Below are 6,668 nucleotides of genomic sequence, written 5' to 3'. Positions count from 1 at the left end.
TCTCCAGAATTATATCCAGAGCAAAAACAGAGGATCTGCTCTAGCCCCCAACCGCCCTGGGAAGGAGAGCTGATGCCTCTGGAAACTTCCATAGATCTCAATGGTCAGGACAACCCCGTTCAGGTGCTTTGTGTCACCACCCATGCTTATCTGTGCTAAGTGACCAGGGGTAAGGGTTAGGTAAGGATGGATGAGTGGAAGTCTTAGCTCAGCTAAACTACTAGGGGAAAAACATGTGACAGTGTAGGGTTGTTGTTTGTCCTTTGTTCTCTAAGAGGACCATGACATCAGGGAGGTGATGCCATGACATGCAAGTGAATTGGATTTAAGTGAGGCAGGGCTGTGCAAAGTCACCAGCCTCACTCTTTCCTCCAGAGCCATCTCAGTCCAGTGGCCAGATATAGATCAGGATGACTGGGGATAGCCCTCCAGTGTAGGGTGAAAAAGATGGAGAAGGAAAGAAAGAAGGCAGGGATAGTTGGGAGAATTTGGTGGAAGGAAGAAGTTTGGAAGATAGGAACTGATTAGGATCACAAATATGGAGGGAGCTCAGTCCAGTTCCCTAATTCTTTTTTCCTCTAATCCTCTAATTTTACAAAAAACAGGACAGCTAGGTGGCACCAGGCCTGGAGTTAGGAAGATTCATCTTCATAAGTTCAAATCCAGCCTCAGACACTTACTAGCTGTGTGACCCTGGGCAAGTCACTTAACCCTGTTTGCCTCAGTTTCCTCACCTATAAAATGAACTAGAGAAGGAAATAGCAAACTGCTCTAGTATCTTTGCCAAGAAAACCCCAAATGGGGTCACAAAGAGTCAGATATGACTGAACAACAATTTTACAAATGAAGAAACAAGCCTAGGGAAGACCAATGTCACACAGGTCGTGAACATCTGACTCCAACTTTTTCCCACTGTACCATCATGACTATTGCACAGTATTTTTAGCAACAAACATGCTGTTCTCACACAAAACTGGAGATCCTTTTTTTGTTTAAATATTGATTCATAGCATTGGAAGGGACCTTACTGATCATATAGTGACTAGATCAGGGGTGGGAAACCTGCAGCCTCAAGGCCACACGTGGCCCTCTAGGTCCTAAAGTGCAGCCCTTTGACTGAATCTAAACGGCATGCAACAAATCCCCTTCATAAGAGGATTTGTTTTGTAAAATTTGGGCTCAGTCAAAAGGCCACACCCAGGGACCTAGAAGGCCACACGTGGCCTGGAGGCCACAAGTTCCCCACCCCTGGACTAGACTGGCCCAATTCCTTTTTATAGATGATGAAACTCAGGCCCAGCAAAATGACTTAGTGTTAGTCCCAGGTCACACTGATATATGTGTGTGTATGTGTATGTATATATATATATGCCTATCCCCAGATTTGCAGTAGACGGCCATATATATGTACACACATGTATCTATATAGCTCTGTCTCCTGTTGCAGATCTAGGAGGAAGCTTCTAAACCCAGCATGGCGTAATTTTGACCTTACTGTGCTGCCTCTTAGTTCAGTGGCTTGCTCTGTTATATATCACACCCCCACCACCACCCTGACCTTCCCTGGGCTCTCAGCAGCTGCTGGGCCAGGTTATCAGCAGCAACCTTCAGGGAAATGGGTGCACAGCTGATAGGCTGACTGTGGGTACTGACAGCCAGCTAGTTGGTGGAGTAGTCTACTGGTTAAGAATCCCTCCTACAATCTTTCTGTATCAGAGTGAATCTGGCCCGATTGTGAAAACAGGCTTCACAAAGGGTGGCATTTCTTAAGACAACCCATTACGGTGAATCCTTAATAAACTTTGTCTTTTTCCTTGGCAAAAAAACAAAAAACAAAAAACACAAAACAAAAAAAAAAACCTTCCTCTTGCCCAATGTATATCCCATAAATTAGAGATTCATTTGGATGAACAAATTCCATTAAAGATATAAATCCCATTGTTTTCTGTCCTGGTCGGTTTTGCTCAGTTCTGGTCACATTTTAAGATGGAAATGGACGAACTCCAGAGCATTTAGAGGAGGCTGCTAGGCTGGAGGCTCAGGAAAATGACCATATAGAATAGTGGAAGGAACTCCAGATGTTTTGCTTTGAAATTCAGGAGAGTACACTGACAGCTGCTTTCAAAGATTTGAGGGTTTGTGGTCTGAAAGTGATCTCATCTACATGAAATAGGTTGCCTTCTGTAGTCCTGAGCTTACTCCTTCACTGAAAAATATTTAAACATAGGCTAGGTGAGTATTCATGCTTCTGATGGGGTCACATTAGTTATCTTCTGAGGTCTTTTCAATGACCCAATTCTTGGGAGAAAGGACCACATTGTTTCAATGAGATAATCTCCTCACGAAATGAATGGGTGGAGGGGGCTGGGGCAGATTTTGATCAGGTAGAGTAGGAAACTGTATGTAGAGGCGAGGAGGAGAAGGTAGAGGCATTTTTTTTAAGGCCAGGTACTTTTAAACCGTAGCAGATAAGGAATCAGAGAGGTGGAATCTGGGAGGAGAACAGGAGGTACATGGTCACAAAGAACAAGCTTTATGTTGAGTCCTGTAAATATAGAGGCTTGGGTCCCAGGCTAGGCCCCCAAGAGGGCTTTGTTCTTCCCACAAAATGAGGGCACTCCAAGGTGAGAACAGTTCAGGCTTCAACCCAATAGACTAGAGAGATAAACAACCATTTGGTCTCTCTGAATGCACAAGCTAGATTCAAGAAATGGAGTGAGAGGGTCTAATAATAGACAAAAAGAGATAGGGCATGGACCCGTGATTTCATTGGGACATAGAATATCTGGAGAGGAAACCCTGTAGAGACCAATGTAGGTCAGTGCCTTCTCTACAACTTAATAGACTTTTGAGAGCTGCCTAGAGCGCTGTAAGGTTAAGTCATTTGCCCAAGATCGCACAACAAGCACATGTCAGAGAAGAAACTTTGGTCTTCCTGGCTTTGAGTCCAACTTTCTACCCATTGTTTCATGTTGCCTTTATATAAAGGATTTCCCAGAATTCTCTCATTTTTACAGTCCTGATGCGTGTTGCTTATTTTCCAAGCCAATTCTCCCTGGGCCCAATGCAATTTGGAAATGAGCCCTCGAGGAGCTGGCCCATCTCAGAAATGATAGAAAAACCCCAGGCTAGAAAGGTCCTCCACAGCATTCCTTATAGAGGAATGGGGCTGAACTTGCCCAGACTAGATGTATAATAATAACAGTAATAAATAATAGCCAGCACGTCTGTTTAGTAGAGTGCCTGGCACATAGTAGGTGCTTGACAAATGTTTCTTGCATTTATATGGTGCTTTACGTTCTTTAGAATGCCCAAGGGAAAGAACAGCCCATCCTGATAGCTGCTCCTGAGTTGCAGGACAACTCATGCTTTCTTCATTCCCAACTGATCCAGCGCTCTGAAGTCTGGGTACTGAAAAGTGCCCCGGTCATCAAGTAAGACAGCTTTATGGTTCCAGGGTAATGTTTGAAGGTTGAAATGGTTTCCTCCAAACCCTTCCTGAGGTAGCTGGTATATCATCACCCCCATTTTGCTGAGAAAACTAACGGCAATGTAAGGACACTCAGTCCACTGGAGGGCCAAGTGAGGCCTCTGGATGGGCCCTCCTCTATGGTGAGAACTCTCTGTCCCCTCACCCTCCCTGTGAGCCTATTTTCTATTAAGCTGAGCAGTTTGAAACCCTCTTTTTGGAGGGAAATGACCCCTGAGTGCCGAGACCTCAGGCTTCTCCGGAGAGGGCCTATTTTAGAAGGCAGTGTGAGGGAACGCGCCCTGCCTTGTGGCAGCCTTATGGCCTAGCCTTGAGTATTCGTGCCACTTAGGTTCTTTCTCTGAATCACAAGGCAAACAAGAGACTGATGTAAGATCATAATCGGGTTTTTATTTATCACGATCTCCCACTGTTCAACTAGGTTATTAGCTGTAAGTGCCCCACAAAAAAAAATAGTGGACTAAAGGTCTTCTGACTGCAACTTGGGTGTGGTGGTGGGTTCCGTTAAAATCTTTTGTTTTCCCTTTTTCAGTCCAACATAAAGGAGAAAGAAAAAAAATACTTGTGACATTTCCAAATAACAGAATAGTAAAGTATCTTAATATACATTCAACATATACTGCGCGTATGGGTTACTACAATACAAAGCAATGACTAAAAAAAGGGTGGTAGGCGAGATGGCACGGTTAATGACCTCACTGGCTTTCATCTGGACTTGCTAGAGGGCCGGAGGCAGTCTGCTTTCCCAGAAATACAACAGCATGTAAACAAAACGGGGGAGAGGGGGTAGGGAAGAGAGGAACTAGACAGGTAAAACGGATATGGAAAAGTCAGACAAATGCTTTCAGTGTTTTCTTGGTACCTTCCTGCTGGGCAGGCAAAGAAGTCACAATTAGAGCAGAAACTGGGATCTCACTCCTGAACAGGTCAAAGAAATGGAACGAGGGAGAGACCCAAAGAAGCTCCCCACTGTGTAGAAATCCATCCGCTGGGAGATACTCCGGCTTCTCCAATGTTCTTTTTTCCAGCTGCAGATTGAGTCAGGGCCGGCTAAAGGTGGGGGAGGGGGGGGTTGAGATTTGAGGTGGGAGTCAGCAGAGGTATAACCCGTGGGCGGCATTGCATCAGCCATGCTGGTCTCACATTTCCTTCTGGGCAAATGTGGGAGAAGGTCTTGGGAGGAAATTGGGGATATTTGCCTCTCTTTTCCGCCAAAGGAAAAAAGCATCGAGTCAAGTCTCATTAACCTCCCCCCCCCCCCCCCCCCCCACCACTCCAAATTCCCCCAAATGTTCAAAAGGAGATGAGCCCAGCCCCCGCCCCCGCCAGCGGAGAAGGCTTTGGTTTGTGATAATAAAGCGAAGACAAGAGGCGGCCGGACGGACGGACTGCGCCCGCGGGGGCGAAGGGGACCGCGGCACGAGTGACTGAGTCCCGCGTCCCCCGCGTTACAGTGTCATTAAAAGGAAATAAAACACTCTAGGACAAAGGTGCAAGTCACAATGCAGATAGAACAGAGTCTAGCTCAACATTTCTCTTTTAAACAGAAATTCCTTTTGTCTTTATTAATAATAATAACAATAATAATAATAATAATAATAATAATAACAATAACAACATTTACCAAAACAATCCCTACGTGATCAGAACACGGGGCTGGGGGGCGGCAGCTGCGCACGGGCGGGGAGCCAGGGAGCGAGGAGGGGGCCGAGAGAAGCTCCTGTTCTGGCTGCGGCCAGGGGGCTGGGGGCTGAGCGCTGGGCGGAGGGAGGGCAGAGTTTGAAAGGCAAAGGGAAATGTGTGTGTGCAGGCGTGTATGTATATATCCATATACACACACACACACGGATATATATGGAAAAACAATCCTTTTAGCGCAATAAAAAAGGAGAATGAAAGATGCCACAAAAAGCATATCGCACCCCTCTTGGGTGTTCGGATGGTTTACCAAAGGGAAGGTAAAGGCAACTGGCTGTGGAGGTGACAAGAGGGGTTCCGTGTGCCAGAAACGTGTCCCCGAAGGAAGTGAAGCGAGACCGATCTTGCTCCAGGCTACTACCAGCCTCCATACTGAGATTGTGGTAGGGCTTTGGCTTGTTAATAGCCTGCCAGGCAAAGGAGAGCTTTTTAGCGGGTCTCAGCAGTGAAGACTCACAGGGTCCCGGCTGAGGCTCTCCTAAACTCTGCTTATTGCTTGCCGAGGCTAGATCCTGCCCTATTCCCTGTTCCCATCCGTGCCCTGACATGTAGATTACAGAGAGGTTGTCCTCTGTATTTATTCCTGGCATCTGACGATGCTGGAGAGGATGAGGGGGCTTCTTAGAGGACCGCTTTGGGTGGTGGCTCAGAGACCCTAGGCATCCATCCACACCCCAAGTCATCCCTCCTGTCTCTGAAAAGGCAGAAAAGAAGAACAGCCTCCAAAAGAAAACACAAAACTCAAATACGCTTTTGCCAAAAGCGGAGAGCTCTCATTTCCCATTTATTTCCTCGGTGGCTTGGTCATACAGGCAAACATGGTAGACACCTTCTGAACCCCAAGGAACGGCACACTGATGGACTGGATAGGAGGAAAGGAGCTGTGATATTCCAGCTGGGGAAAAATACAATGGCAATTTGGCGCGATGCTGCTAGATACTGTGGGTTTAAAATGAACTTTTTTTATTCCCAAGCTGTACACAAAACCTGCAACAGAGAAGAAACAAAGAAGAGTCAGAGTTTGCGGTAAGAACCTGACATTAGTGGGCGCATTTTGACCATGTTTCCCTCAGCCATTTGAGAGGCCTGCTGTGCATGCCCACAGCACCCCAAGGTGTGCATGCCCGTGTTCGAGCTGGGATCCTAAGCCTGCTCCGGCTTTCTCCATCCGTAAGCTCAGACTAGTAAACTAACCTACTTTTGAGACATTATCTGCCCCTGTTCAAGGCAGACTGTTCCATCCAACACAGATTATTCTTTTTTACTTCTGTACCTCTACACAATGCTATTTCCCTGGCATGAAATAGAATCCCTCCCCACTGTCTTGCTGCCTTTCTTTCAAGGCAGAGACCAAATCTACCTCCTCCCTGACCAACCACCTCCAGGTAAAATGGTGGCCTCCTGCGAATGTGCATAGCATTCACTTACTACTCATTTAGCACTTAGCATACACGGATTACAATTTTAGGTGGTTATAGGC

At 46.3% G+C, this 6,668-nt stretch overlaps 1 protein-coding gene across 2 annotated transcripts in view; it reads right to left on the bottom strand.

The window, feature by feature from the left end:
* Positions 1-5,935: 5,935 nt before the first annotated feature.
* The window catches only part of SIK3 (SIK family kinase 3), a 279,460-nt gene continuing 278,727 nt past the window's right edge, over positions 5,936-6,668 (bottom strand). Inside the window, exon 24 of one of the 2 annotated variants that reach the window (XM_036744847.1) lies at positions 5,936-6,175. The gene's annotated coding sequence lies outside the window, so the exon portion shown is untranslated. The remainder of the gene's footprint in view (positions 6,176-6,668) is intronic. The other variant, XM_036744846.1, reaches the window with a different exon arrangement.

Source organism: Trichosurus vulpecula, chromosome 2 (assembly GCF_011100635.1).
Source record: "Trichosurus vulpecula isolate mTriVul1 chromosome 2, mTriVul1.pri, whole genome shotgun sequence".
Classification (NCBI taxonomy): Eukaryota; Metazoa; Chordata; class Mammalia; order Diprotodontia; family Phalangeridae; genus Trichosurus; species Trichosurus vulpecula.
This window is presented reverse-complemented; position numbering and strand designations above follow the sequence as displayed.